The 15,509-nt window shown below is 36.5% G+C and overlaps 1 protein-coding gene across 3 annotated transcripts in view; it reads right to left on the bottom strand.

The window, feature by feature from the left end:
• The window catches only part of LOC308197586 (uncharacterized protein), an 84,485-nt gene that overhangs the window by 60,446 nt on the left and 8,530 nt on the right, over positions 1 to 15,509 (bottom strand). For 2 of the 3 annotated variants that reach the window (XM_080598357.1, XM_080598362.1), the window contains 2 exons: positions 13,822 to 15,337; positions 8,897 to 9,075 (listed from right to left, as the gene is read on the bottom strand). The gene's annotated coding sequence lies outside the window, so the exon portion shown is untranslated. The remainder of the gene's footprint in view (positions 1 to 8,896; positions 9,076 to 13,821; positions 15,338 to 15,509) is intronic. The other variant, XM_080598358.1, reaches the window with a different exon arrangement.

Genomic DNA, 15,509 nt, shown 5'->3' with positions numbered 1-15,509 from the left:
CTTGCAAGTTCCGTGAAATTTGTGACTCAAAAAGAACCAAAGGTGTGACTGAGAGAAAGGCTGTTTTTAAAATTAAAGGTGTCCTTTAGAACTATACCTTTGCTTAAACTTCTTTTAAGTTCCACAGGAAGATGTCAAGAGCTTTATCTACTTATTTTTTTGAAGTTATCTTTCTGCCTCCAATCAGAGCTCTCTGCTACTGCAGCGTAGTAGCAGAATAGTCTGTCAAATTCCTGGCTGTAACCACATAGAGTTAATGTGAAAAATAAAAAAGAAAGGGATAGCACACAAATCTCCAATGATTAACGTGCATCTTCATGCTTCATATCTTCTGACTTTGCTTCAGTAAATTTTGCATCAGCTACTGAAATGGTTTGGGGAGATGTGTGGTGCTACCTCATAGATGAATTCAGGTTCTGTTTTCATGACCACTAATTGTAGTTTTAAGACCACTATTACCGTTCAGTTACTGCTCACACAAGAGTAAGAAAAGATGTACTTCAATAATTAACTTCTGTTACAATAATGTTATAAGCTACACAGCCTGACTATTATACAAAGTGGGATTTGGTCAGCTTCAGAAGAACAATGTTGAAATTCCATGTGGTACCAAGCTTCTTCCTGAAAGCTTTAAAGTATGGCTAATGCTGCTAAGAACTTTCAACAGGATCAAACATTAAAAAAGAGGGGAAAAAAGTGTACAGAAGCAATTATTTGGTTAATGATGTTTCACAGAAAACCTGTAGTTCCCGTGAGTTTTGTATAACTGAAACTCCTTCAAAGGAATTTACCCAAGACTCTAGTTTCATGACTTCCTTGGAACACAACCTCAAATACAAGGATAATGTCTTCTGTGGAAACAGAATAAAAGCTACATTATACATGGACAGTAAGTGAAGAGATTGCTGAAAATGAAGATTAACCTATGAGTTTATGAAAAGTGATGACAAGAGGAACACTTGACACTTACAGTCTTCTATGGTAGGCACTGAAGAAAGATTTTTTTTTTAAAATGGAGACTCAAATTTCTGTGACTCTTCAACAGTCAAAAAAAGTAGAGTAATTACAGACTAGTACTTGCAGAAGTTTATTGTATCTGTTACATGTATATGCTGGGGGTATATCTTTTATATTAAAAAGAACTAAAAAGGAAGTCGTTAAGGTCATAAGACATTTCTGAATATGTCGGTTCAAGATGCTGTCACACAAATTTTTCTCTGTATAATAAATCCTTGTATGTTCCCATAGGACATGATGTAACAGACAATAGCATTCATGTCCATGAAATCATGTAACCCAATGGGAATCATAACAGATAACTTGTTAAGCATTGTCAAGGTTTTGAATGACTGTAATTAAGTAACCTACTTCTCCCCTTGTTCCGCCATGACAGCTGAGGTCAGCTGCAACACTTGAGTCGCTAAATATAAATGTCAGGGGATGTTGACAGGAAATTCTCAGCAAAGGCTCTTCAACTCTGGAACTCGCTTCTCTTATTATAGCTTTGAAAGAGCCCAGGTCAGTTGACAATCAAGAAGTAAGGCAAGGACTATTTCATAATACTTCCTAACAGAACCATAAAGACGCCTTTTATAACATGCTACTGCAGCTGATTAGTTACTTAAGCACGCTAAATTCTGAATTAAATAACAAACCATATTCTGATTTCCCTGTATTTTAAACTTAACATACACAACAAGAAATTGGGTCTCTCTTTTTTCTTAATCCATTAAAAATTACTGAGAGAAGTTGTATATTACAGAGTTGAATGGAAGGGTGACTGAAAACACAACAGACATGCGATGTTTATATCTGTAATGAGAAAAGCAGAGAAAATGTACAGTAATGAGGGGTAATTTGGAGAATAATCAAAGTAATATTGTAATGACTATAACCAGCATATCATGCCTGAAGGGAAATATCCTGAAGGGATATCTTGCCTAAAGGGATATGGTCTATACCACAAAAGCTTGGAGCCATTGAAACCCCCAGAGAAAGATGATAATGGCTGTACATAAAGTATAATTTATTTACAATTTGAGGAAGGCTTCCATCAAGTCCCTAATGACAGGCTTACAAGTTACATTAAAAGCTGTGCTGATTCGGATAAAGGCATGAAGTCAATAAAATAAGGAAAAAAGATCTGCAATACAAGGAGAAAATGGATGCTACTTACTAGTAAAGAAAAAATAGAAATCTGGATAGCAACACAGTCTTTTTAAAAATTTGTGTATTAAAAGAATTCTCACAGCTCTGTTACTGACAGGGGAGAAAATAGCTATGTAAATAAGGCCACTTAAAGAAAGCGAAAACAATCCTTTTTCCTCATACATGATCTCATGGCAGCAGACAGATTGTACTAACTACTTATCAGCAAGCATGATCTGATGTGGATCTAACAGCTCCATTATCTTGGAACTATTGAGACCATTACAGAGATCCATCTATATATTTCTCCCAACATTTTATTCTTACTCATTCTTTGCTAGTGTTTTAACTGTTATTTGTGGGAAAGGGAAAGTGAAGGAATAAAAGTCTTTCGGCTATTCTCACACTTTCTGAACAAATGAGACAGCTGTCAGGATATACACGGGTAAGGATAACAATGGAGAAATTAAAAGATTACTGAAAAAGCATACTACATGGAATAAACAACAACAGGAAAGCGAAACCTACTGAGTCAAATTTATTTTGTGTAAGAAAAGTTTTTTGTCCTTCAGTAATGTAAATCATAACATACTCTATTGAAACCAATCTGGTTGTACTGGTGCAAAATTAGTGAATTAATAAAGAACACCGTGTAAACCAGACTTGTAAAAAGGTGCTGCAATACTGAAAGAGAAAAAAATGCTATCTTCTCAAAGAAAACTGGTAGAGATCTTACTAACTTGTGCTTACATTCTGTCAAATTACTGCATCAATTCAGACCTTCAAATCTTACCAGTCTTTCCTATCCTACAATCAATTCTGCATTACGCTCAAAACTCATTCTGAATAAGTAAATAAGCATCGATATTTTAAAACCTTGCCCTACTCTGCTCTTAGAGGGATCTTAATTCTATGTCATTAAAAAAAAAAGTAATCTTTGTTTAAAGATCATAGGATGTTAACCAAGGTTGCTGGGAAGGAGAGAGTAAAAAAGGGACAAAACTTCAAATATGGTGCAAGTGTCTTGTCTTCAGTCTAAAATGATTTTACAGTTGCATGGAGAGTAATGCCAAAGTACCACCACTACAGCTACAGCCAATTCGTTTAACCTCATGGAATATTTAAGATGTAAATTCTAATAGCTGGATTGCTGTGATGTGTTTTATAGATCACACCTACAAAAGGGGAACTCCTTAGGGAAGAAATGCATTTTTTTTACAGTCATAGGTTGTATCACAGTTTTTTGATTTATGGAATTAAATAGTTTAATGAATTAATTAGAAGAAAACCATCAAGACTTCCCTGCAGGTATCACATGTTGTGTGTCCGTCCCCCCCCCCCAACTTTTCATAACAATCAGCTGAGACAAATGTCTTCACCTGCCTCCTGTAAACAATAGTCCTTGAGCAGAGCCTGGGACTGAAACCTTACACCTTCTCCCACTTGCAACCACAGAGTCTCAGAGCTGAAGGATCATGTTCTCCCATGAGTCCACCCATGAATCTCTAATTATTTTATGCAACATATATGTCATCACAGCCAGGAGAGCACACACGCTAGAAAATCCTATGCAGGACTAAATACTTAGTCCTAGGGGGCTCTGGCAAAGAACCAGTGAGCTCTGCAGAGGTGGAAAGAATGGGTTTGAAACTCTATCTCCATATTCCTTATGGAGAAATGTATCTCCACATAAGTCAGGTACTCCCCTCTCCTGAACTTCCTATAGCATTTTTACCCCCCACTGAGAATAGTATATGCTGTAGGTGCTGTTTTGAGATTCCTAACCCTGCCCACGTGTTGAATATATAATTTGGAGATCTCACTTAACTCTGTCAGTACCTGCCTAGGAAGGAAGGACCTTAATAAGTATCTGTGGTACACAGCCTATACCTATTTCTGATTTTTAGTCTAGTCTCTCAAATATATATGCAAGACCTGAAAACTAAAAAAAAAAAAGTATTTAAATGCGTACATTTAGATGTATTTTTTTTTTCCTTTGAGGAGTCAGTAAATTGTATCACAGATCACAGATTTCTAGGTTGGAAGAGACCTCAAGATCATCGAGTCCAACCTCCAACCTAACACTAAGTACTCCACTAAACCATATCGCTAAGCTCTACATCTAAATGTCTTTTAAAGACCTCCAGGGATGGTGACTCCACCACCTCCCTGGGCAGCCCGTTCCAATGCTTAATAACCCTTTCGGTAAAGAAGTACTTCCTAACATCCAACCTAAAACTCCCCTGTCGCAACTTTCGCCCATTCCCCCTCGTCCTGTCACCAGGCACGTAGGAGAACAGACCAACCCCCACCTCTTTACAGCCTCCTTTAAGGTAACTGTAGAGAGCGATAAGGTCGCCCCTGAGCCTCCTCTTCTCCAGGCTGAACAAGCCCAGCTCCCTCAGCCGCTCCTCATAAGACTTGTTCTCCAGACCCCTCACCAGCTTGGTCGCCCTTCTCTGGACTCGCTCGAGCACGTCCATGTCCTTCCTGTAGCGAGGGGCCCAAAACTGAACACAGTACTCGAGGTGCGGCCTCACCAGAGCCGAGTGCAGGGGGACAATCACCTCCCTAGACCTGCTGGCCACACTGCTTCTTATGCAGGCCAGGATGCTGTTGGCCTTCTTGGCCACCTGGGCACACTGCTGGCTCATATTCAGCCGACTATCAACCAATACTCCCAGGTCCCTCTCGGCCAGGCAGCTTTCCAACCACTCATCTCCCAGCCTGTAGCGCTGCTTGGGGTTGTTGCGCCCCAGGTGCAGGACCTGGCTCTTGGCCTTGTTGAACTTCATGCAGTTGACCTCAGCCCATCACTCCAGCCTATCCAGATCCTCCTGCAGAGCCTTCCTGCCTTCAAGCAGATGGACACACGCACTTAGCTTGGTGTCATCTGCAAACTTACTGAGGGTGCACTGGACGCCCTCATCCAGATCATCGATAAAGATATTAAAGAGGACCAGCCCCAGTACCGAGCCCTGGGGGACACCACTAGTGACCGGCCTCCAACCAGATTTGACTCCATTCACCACAACTCTCTGGGCCCGGCTATCCAGCCGGTTTCTAACCCAGCGAAGCATACGCCAGTCCAAGCCAAGGACTTTGTAGGTAGAGAAATATCAAAGAAATAGGATGGGCTAAAGAATAGAAAATTGCGTGTGTGGCAGGCACTTTAGCGATTAGTCTCTATGAGCAAAGTGTCATCGAGATATTACTTTTTCCAATAAGCAATTAGTAAGGAGCAGAAGCATTAAATGTGTGTTATAAGCAGGACTGAAACTTTCAATGGAAAAAGCAGTAACACAAGGCGGAGGAGTTGGTTCATGGATAAATAAGCAAACTGAAAAAAAATGCACCCTGATTCTAAAATTCAGAAAATGAAGAGAGAGGCAGGAAGGAGATTGGATTTCAGAGGAAAGAGATGTACATGAAATATTGACTTCTCATGACAGTAGTAAAAGGCATAACAGAAACAGATAGTCCAGCAGATCTGTGAGGATTCGTAAGGAGTTCTTCACTCATGTGAATGCACTTTTGCGGAGCAGTAAGGCAGCAGGAAACAAGAGACACATTTATTTGAAACTGTAAAAAGTGAGAATAAGAAATACAGTAATCTTGAACATCCATCAGAGCATAACTGTGGTTTTCCATTTAGTGGTGGAGTACAACTTTCCAAGGGCTGCTGGAAGGATCACCATTTCACAAGGACAGCTCTGATGAAAAGCAATGGTCCTAGTGTCCTAGTAAGAAGCTTTAGTATCTTTTTTTCCCCTTCTTGCCTTCCTCCCTTGCTCTGCCATGCTGCCAGTTATAAAAGCTTGGTCTAATCCCCAGAGTTTATAAAGAAAGTGCATTAGACATAAGGAAGGCAAGGCAGACATTGGTTTTGGCAGTTTGTGTGAACTGATGAAAAGTAGCAGCAACAATCTCCCTTGATGGACCAAGAGAAATGCATTCCCCTTTCAAATTGCTACACAGACAGTACAAGAACAACCAACATGAGTTACAAGTTCAATATGTCTGTCTGTAAAAATATAAATTAACATATAAGTGGGTAATATAGTTCCACTAGGAAAAAAAAGTATATTTTTTCACTTTTGGTTTACATCAAGTCTCTACATGTCCCTACAATCCCCCCACCCCCAACAATTAGCTTTTAAAAACATGAGTCTAATCAAATGAAAATGTAATCTTTTTTTTTCTAGCTATACAATGAAACTGTACTCAAATTGGGATGCAGTGAATTCAGATATTTTCTATTCTGACTTTCATATTCTTCTAGAATGGAACTCTCATAATGAAAGGAACAAGTAATTAAAACAATGCTGTTCAGCATTAGACCATCCACATTACTAATGTCAAATTATACAAAGCAAAAATTCTCAGTCTAGATTAGCAACATTTTGTTTTCACAAGGTATAAGAGGAAAGGTCACACAAAAAATATGGTGCAAGTAAGCACACTGAGTTACCTCTGAAAAAAACAAAACCCAACTAGTTTTAGACAGTAAAATATTGCTCCAAGCCCCCACAAATAAACATTTACTTGAAAATTTCCCATCCTTCTAGCAGCACAGCCTCCACTTACAACACTGTATTAAAAGCCTCTATTTTCTCATGAATCTAAGCCATGATGCATCTAAAATCTAATAAGATCTACAATAGAGTTTTTGTTAGATTCATTACAGCTTGATGTCAAGTGATGAAATCCACTTAATTCTTTTCTACCGGTAACTTTGTGTGCATTCCCTCTGCCAAGCTACGCTATATACTAGAGTTAGTGGATCTGTAGTACATTCACGAGTCTTTAGTAAGTCATTACAGATACTAGAAACAAAGAACTCATTAGAAGAAAGGCAAAATTGTATATATATGTAGTATATAATAGAAAATAAAATCTAATATTATTATATAGTATATTTATAAATATATTCTATATATTATGTTTTTTAAAAAATAAAATATGAATTATAAGTTTATATATGCATATATATTTTAAATCCTTCTCACTAAGAGGAGTTTGAACCAAAAGAAATTAGCCCGTTCTTGAATGATAGTAATGAAACAGTACTGACAATGATGCTATTTAGTTACAAAATAAGTGTTTCACTGAGCTATGAAAACAGCCTAGTAACACATAATTTTAAAAATTATATATACAAATTAGTCCTACATCACTCCTCTATGCATAAGAAAGTTTCTTGAATTTGAGCCTTAGTACCTGTATTATCATACCATGTATATATATATTTTTTTCATTTCTTGGATCCTTCATCACAACATTATAGAGTTTACGTTGTAATGCAGGACTGTAATATGTTTCGTTTGTGAAATAACCATGCTGATAGACACTGATCATGGACTGTACAAACATATACAGCAGTGCCTACCCTGAAGTCCTCATATATCTTTAAAGCAAAAATACAAAATATACAAAAAATACAAAAATACAAAAAACAAAAATACAGTGAGACACATACTTGCTTCATCAGTTCTATTTGAATAGAAGCATGGACACTCATTGGCTTTATAAATCCCTAAGAAAGAATTCTTAGTGTGTAAGCAGTTGCTTATTAATTTGCTTGAATGTTTTAAAATGCCTACAGAATTGACTACCTTTGATCTTAAGTCAGTCTTAAATCTATTCTACTATGACAATACTCAGCTTTTCCTGAAGAGTGACTCAGAGACTGATCACAGAAATGTTAGTTGGAAAAGATCTCTGGAGGTTATCCAGACCAGCCTCACATTCAGTGGCATCTCTAATGCTTTTCATCTGTTGGAAATCTGTCGAAAATGTTACAGTATGTTTAACACTTGTAGTGCAAGTGTGCTGCACACTTTTGTGTGTGCATGCACTTCCACAAGTGCACAGATACTTATAATATACCAGTTTTAAATGATTAGTATCATACCAGCTATGACAGTATGGGTTATTCTATAGCAAGATTAGAATATTGATTTGCTGTATGTCTGAAAGCAGGAAGAAAAAACACACTATTTTGTAAAGGATCTTGCAATGTCCCTTTTCTGCATGCCCCTTTTCATACTCTGCCCTTGTTGCCAAATGCAAACCTGCACAAGAATCCTACAGCGGGCTACCATGCAGACACAAATGATGAGTACTCTGCAACCCAGAGTAACTGCAGTAATAATTATTTTTGTAAGTCATTGCAGATATAACAAATACATTGTACAACATAGCTAAACATCTATAGTACTAATCTGCCACAACAGCAAAGAAAGATGTGAGGTCTCCAGTGTTTTTTTGCTGGTGAACTCCACCGCTTCCATGGTAGTGAGCTGCCCCTGCTTCCTCACAACAGACTACTGACAACAGTAGATCAGGTCAACTGTGTTGTCTAGGCAAGTTCTAAGAGCCTTCAAGCAAATTGCCCAAACTCTCTGGATCACCTGTTCTATTGCTGCACTACACTACTACTAAAGATGTTTTTCCTAACAACAAAACAACCTGTGAAGTTACAAGATGTGACAACATAGGGCTTTGTATTTACTGACCCCTGGCTGACTGCATTCTGCATTACAACCTTACCATGCTAATTGGCCAGCTAACAAGTGATTGCAATTACCAAAATGAGAGAACAAATGTAGTTTGGGGTAGAATTTCATTGCCTTATCCTGATTAATGTAGAGCTGATGGGAACTTAAAGTGTTACACTTGCATTCCTCCGTCCCCATGCTAACAGTTGTATTCTTACCACTGATCTGTGGGCTGAAGCATTGATTACCTTGAGAGGTAAGGCAGCTCCAGGCAAAGGTTGTGAAGCAAGCTGGACTCTTTCCTTCCACCGCACCATACCTCATACCTGGTGTTTCAGAGGAATATGCCAAAGGTGGTTTTCAGTTGCATTGCCACAGTTTCATGACATCTAAAATCCAGACTTTTTTTTTTCTGCTGCTTGATTAACTAGAGAAAAAAAATAAGAAAGGAGAAATAAAATGCAGTATGAGCAGTACAAACGAGTATTTGTCTTTAGAGCATGTGATAGTGGCTTTCCACATGGGAAAGCAGCAGGAGTCTTATCACACATTTATTAATATAAAACCATACTTAAATTGTCTGCACCACATAACAGACAGTGACTGACAGAGTGAACTTTTTAAAATACAGAGAGCATTTAAGAAGGCAAATATGGAGGGGACAGGTAAGGACATGGAAACTACAGCTGTCCCCACTAGCACCACTCTGGCATGGCAGCACACAACTGCATAACGCTCCAAATTTGTTCCCCCTGCTTCCCAATATGCAAAAATGCCATACTGCAGAAGACTAAGGTGTGGATATGATCTCCCATTTAAGTAATTATTTCCTAACCACAGAGAAATCATTTATATGGAAATCAAATATGTTCAAAAGATATTTAGCAACTACACAGATTTATGTCAAAAATACAGTATTCCATGGGTTAAACAGAAATCTTTCTGAATCTGATAGCAAAGCTAAGTACTGCTTCACTTCCTTAATGAAGCACTTAAAACTGTTGCCACCACTACACTTCTGAGCGCTCCTTCCTCTTAGAGCTCCAAGGAGTTTAATGGGGCACCATTATCATTACCTCATTTGCCTCAATTTTATCTGTAGCTTAGAAGAATGCAAATAGCAATATTATCTGTAGTATTCTGATGCAGCACAACAGTTCTTATAAGTTCTTTTTTTCTCCCCTCCTTATTCTTGTCAAAGAAATAGCAACAGAATCTTGAAAAGGGCATCCTGATAAGGGAAGAACACCCAAGTTTTCTGAATATCCCATGAAACTAAACGATCTCTTCTGAATAACAGATGAAATCCATTCTCCTTGCAGTCCAACCCAAATATAGGTTCTGTAAAATTTTTATGAAATTTTCACCAATACACTGCAAGAGCTGATATTTCAGATTCACAAACAGTACTATTTCAATTGACTATCAAAAACACCAAACTCGAAAAGCCACAGGCAAAACAGAAGAATAAAGAGATGCACAAGGAATGATTTCACTACACATACAAGCAATCGAGGAAAAAGTGATAAAAAAATAAATTTACTAACATTTAGAGAATATAAAAAGAGAACATTTGGCATGGATGAATTCCATGGTCATGAATGAGAAACTGAGAAGCACACAGATATAGAGCCTGAGCAAGCTCTTGGATAGTGGAAATGTTAGAGTTCTCCCTGAAGAGAGAGTTTCCATTTGATTTATCTAAGTTACAAAGATCTATCCTCAGTTTAAAATAGCTGCATCAGTTGTGAAAGCACTTATATACAACACCTAAATGCACCATGATGTACCATGTGGTATGAAAGTAGGCGGCTGGTATTTACAGCAGAGAGTTGATCAAAAATAAGACAGCAGGAGACATAAGTGAGTAGTATTTACGAGGGGTGTATGATCACATTCACCTCAGGAACCAAACGGTTGGTGTCAGCCAGTGACATTCATCTTGAGATGGCTGTAATAAGTGATAATGATGAATGTAATCTGCACAGCCAACAGCTTTACTAGCAAGGTAAATCACGTTTAGTATTCTCCACTTTTGAAGGATGTGCCCTAAATATTAATTTACAACCTTCCATTGCTCTTATCTTACAGGTGAATATTATTCATGAACTAATTTTTATTCTTTATATTATCGTATTATTCTTCTGGATACTTTTAAGCAGCACTGAAACTACTCAAGCTTTTTTAGATATTGCCAGACATTTTCTGTGCAATGACTTCATATAGAGAGTAAACTAGACTTGGGCCTCAGACAACAAAACATTTCTCAAATAGCAACTTAACTAGTTGAACTAAAAGATATCGCTCTCTCTTAAAATGGGAAAACAACACAAAAGGACTTCATTACAAACACTCTTACACAAGATATGAACTTTCTCTCTTAGGTAACAGAGGCAGAGGGACCTGGATGCATGATAAAGTAACTTCCATCTACTACCAATTCTCACAAAATAATTTTAAACCAAAAAGTTTTCCATTATGTTCGTCAAGCCTTCAGCAAATCCCTGAGCTCGAGGTGTCATCCATGGACTTCAGAACATTTGATTTGGTGAGAATTACTCATAGTTACACATGGAGAAATTTGAAAAGTCTTTTTTATTTATTTATTAATGATTCTTCTCTCCACACACCTTTTCAGTTCTCTCATTCCAGATTAAGAAATCTCACTAAATTTAGTTTGAATTTAGAATTTCATATGAAATTCTTTCCATACCTGAGAACATCCTTGTTAACTGTATGACTGTATTTTTTTGAAGTTTGTTCAATTCTACTTTTTTTTTTTTAAAGTTGGAAAGATCAGCGCTGCAGTGTTAAAGATGTACGAATACGATGAGTTTATAGAGCAGCATTATCATTTCCTTTTTTGCTTTCTAATCTTCCTAGTACAATGTAATTTTTTTTTTTTGGCTTTTGCTTTTTTAAGACCATTACATAGAATAGAAATGCCATTTTCATTTAACTACCATAAACCCAAAGCCTTGTTTTTTAAGTTAAGTAATTAGTGTTGTTCCTGAATATTCATTTTTATAGAATTATCAAGCTAATAGCCTAATTTGTCAAAAAAGTCACCTGTTTCCTTGCTTAGAAGTGTATTTTACTATTTTGTCCCCATTTATAGTTTGCCTTGCTATTTAATTCAAATATATTTTGAACACGGTACTTACTGATTCATTGTTTGGAAATCTTGCCCTTTTTTTTTTTTACGTAGCCATTTCTATATATAACAGACAACAGGAACTAATGAAGATGTAAATAAGAGATCACGATTTGTTCACTATCCTCTTAGAAACACAACTAGCACAAACTGCACTATTTAAAGGTGCCGCATTAGATCTGGTGAATGTCTCCGTTTGCCAGCCAGCTACATGGTTTAAGTCCTAAACAAAGCAATCAACTTTTAAAAATAAAGGGAAAAAATGCTTAAAGAGAACAGCTTGCCCTAACTCTCCCCCTGTTGTGCTCTCTTTAAGCATTTGTTGCTATTGTGTGGATTAATTTCTTTATTGGGATTTAAACGGACATCTCTTATGACAATGACGATATATTTTTTCATTGGCTTATTTCACATAGTCTCCAAAATTGTGCTCTAAACTTGATGAGACATCTTCCTTAACCCCTTTTTTTCAGAACCAAGGGCTTATCCTCTCTCTTCTTACTATTTTGACAAAATACTAGCAATGCCCTATTTCCTTAGAAAAAACATTACAGCAATTCTTTCAGTCAAGTTCTGCCTCCTGAAATAACACAGGATCACCAAGTATTCATTTCATTTAGGCCACTGTTTTTTTTTTTTAAATAAACAGCAACTCTTTTTGGTCACAACATATCCGGACAGCAACTGAAAGTAAAAAATATGTTTCATCACCAGGTCTTCCAACAGTTCTGTTCAAACTGAAGGCATAAATAAAAATTTGTAATAATCTGAACAGCTACACATCAGCAGTAACTATTATGACATGAAGATCTGCAAGACTCGGTATTTATCCCATTACTGCAAGTACACATCTTAAACAGAGGAATTGCAACAGGACATTACTGATGATTAAATGAATTCTTAATGCAATAACTATACATCAGCATCATAGCAAAAAACAGTTGTATATATGAATGGAAGGAGACAAAATAACATAGTTCTTTAATCTTATGCCCAATAAGAATGTGATTCAGTGTAAGATAATGTATCAAATAGTGTGTCCTACTCGTTTTGGACATTAATCCTGACAGAAAAATCTTTAGCTTTGTATGGATTAGTCAATGCAAATTCATTAACTACTTGTCCTTCTTCTAATACAATCTGCCCTGACCCTAAAGTCTTGACAGTGTAGTGTTAATTAAATCTACACAAGATCCCATACAAACAAAACAATCTGTTCCAGGTTACACAGTGTTTTTCCCCTAAAAATAAAAGGGGGCAATAGAGTATACAGGAAAAATGTTGAGAAGTATAATAGTAGTTTAAGATCATTAAAAAAAAAAATAAAAAAATTATGTTGTAAGAAAAAAAAATTTTAATTTGGTTATTTTTAAGAGCTGCATCTAGAAAACCACCACTTCTTTAAAGCATTAAATCAGAGTTTTAACTTAAAAAGAGTAAAATAAAAATATATCTAAATTCCAATGAACATGTTTTTCCTTCAAAGAAAATATTTTTGGGAAATATCTGAGGAACTTGTATGATTTCAACTACCATTGCCATTTCAGTATTGCTTTGAACTTAAATCTTTCCTTCTGAAGGAATCATGTAGCAAGTGCACATCATATTTGACTATCTTGAATTCCTAAACCCAAGAGATCAGAAATTCATTTACTTCTGAATTAACTAACAGCATCCCTTAGCTGAAGAATGGCTCTCAGACTTGCAATCCAAAGTAGATCATCTTATCTTTTCCACTTCTAATGTTATTTTATTATGAAACATGGAAGTCTTTAGCAAATGCAGTTTACAGCTATATATTGTAGACCTATCTGTTTTTGATGACTTAAACCTTTTAAAAATTGTTAAGCAAATCATCAACAGTATTTGCCTAATCAGTTTTCTCAGACATACCCAAAAAGAAGAGTAAATAATGGCTTAATTATCAAAATAATTCCACTTAATAAAAAACAATCACATAAAATAGCTTTTCTTTCAGACTTCCATGTCTACCTTCTGGTGCCAGGAATTTTGTCTTACCTATTTGACCATGACTTAACATACAAAAGCTTCCTGACTTTGGTTCACCCCCTAAGTGTCTTACTGAAGTGATACATTTTAGAAGTTAAATACTTCAGACTTGCTAAAAACAGCTGTATGTACTCAGTTTCATCAAGTCCTCTACTCCAGATGCAGCCAATTAACAAGGAAGTTTGTCATCAGTTCCAATACTCAAAATTTAGTGCTTTATTCCATTACAGCTACAACAGTTTAGATGATTAAACTGGGTATTATAAAGCATAAATCTGAGCCTGCTTCAATGTATAGCCAACAGGAGTCTACATGCAACATGTACAAGTAATATAAATAATTTCTCATCTTGTTACTATTACTATAAATTTGCTCTGTTATTTCTGAGATATCAATGAGGAGAGAACAACATAAGTAACATTTTCTTTATTTTTCCTAGAAGTTATAGGAGCTTGAGAACACAGTCCAGAATTATTGTTGTCGTCTTTGGTATTTTCAAAGGCACATATCAGGTACATGACATTTTTCGGCAATATTTGATGTGAAATCAAGCACTCAAAAGCCACAATGTGAATATCTTAATTTTCATGAAAAGCATTCTGCAGTCAGTAATGGTATCAATAACGGTAATTCTGTATTGATATGAGAGTACTTAGCTCTCCTGGTATTGTCAGACTAGAAATTATTTGACTAGATTTGACTGATAAGATGTTTCTATTGTCAACTATTAAATGAACCAATAAATAGGGAGATAAACAAATTACTGGTTCCTAAACCAAGTATAAAGCCTAGGAGATAACACTACAATGAACAACTGAAAATACCATGTATTTTAATTGCAGATGGTTATATTCATTCTATAACCTAGTGCACTAACACCCTAGGGAAACCCATTTGCAGAAACAAATATCATTTAGAAGTTTATGAATGACACAAATTTAGATAGGCCTGCATCCTCATTTAGCAGTCATCCCTGCATGTGACAACACTGAACCACCATTTTGCTGAACCACCGCTTTGTCCATCTTTGTGAGCAAGGAAGGCAACACCAACACTTTCAGGCTTTATATTTCAAATACATACAGGGGAAACTCTTATATAGCCTTACATCATATACAGGTAAACAATCTGTACGAAGAGAATAACATGCCATGGGCAATCAGTCTATGGCATCACAGCTGTGATGATATTTGAGTACTTGAAAACGGTGTAGCTTAGCAGAAAGCATGACGTTTTAGGATGGAGCAGGGAGATTTCTTGCTAGAGGAAAGATATTGAAAGAGCGGCACGTGAATTGTAAAGAAGCAGAACATAGAACAAGTTCATCCTGAAACGTCAGCCAGGCTAAGCTAGTAGCAAGTGCTTATCTAAACAATGAATAGCTCCTATTCCCCTTGAAAAAAATTTCATAGCATTTTCTTTCATGATGTGCAGATCCAGGAGTCATCTTGTCCGAGTGCGAAGTTTTTCCACGGAGTCAGATAACTTGACAATATCAAAAGTGTGTCACAAGCCTTTGAAACAACTGTTTAAGAGAAACAGTTAACCAGAAAATCAAAATTCTGCTTAAAAAAGGGTACAAGATTGAAGGAGCTGCTTACAGAAAAACTGACAATAACAGAAGAATTCATGCAATAAAGCATTGGTTTTATACCTGCCAAACTAGTTCTTATTTTAACAATTTCTTTTCAGTCTGT

The sequence above is a fragment of the Anser brachyrhynchus genome (genome assembly GCF_964034855.1).
Source record: "Anser brachyrhynchus genome assembly, chromosome: 6".
Lineage (NCBI taxonomy): Eukaryota > Metazoa > Chordata > Aves > Anseriformes > Anatidae > Anser > Anser brachyrhynchus.
The sequence above is the reverse complement of the archived record's forward strand: the minus strand, read 5'-3'. Positions and strand labels throughout refer to the sequence as shown.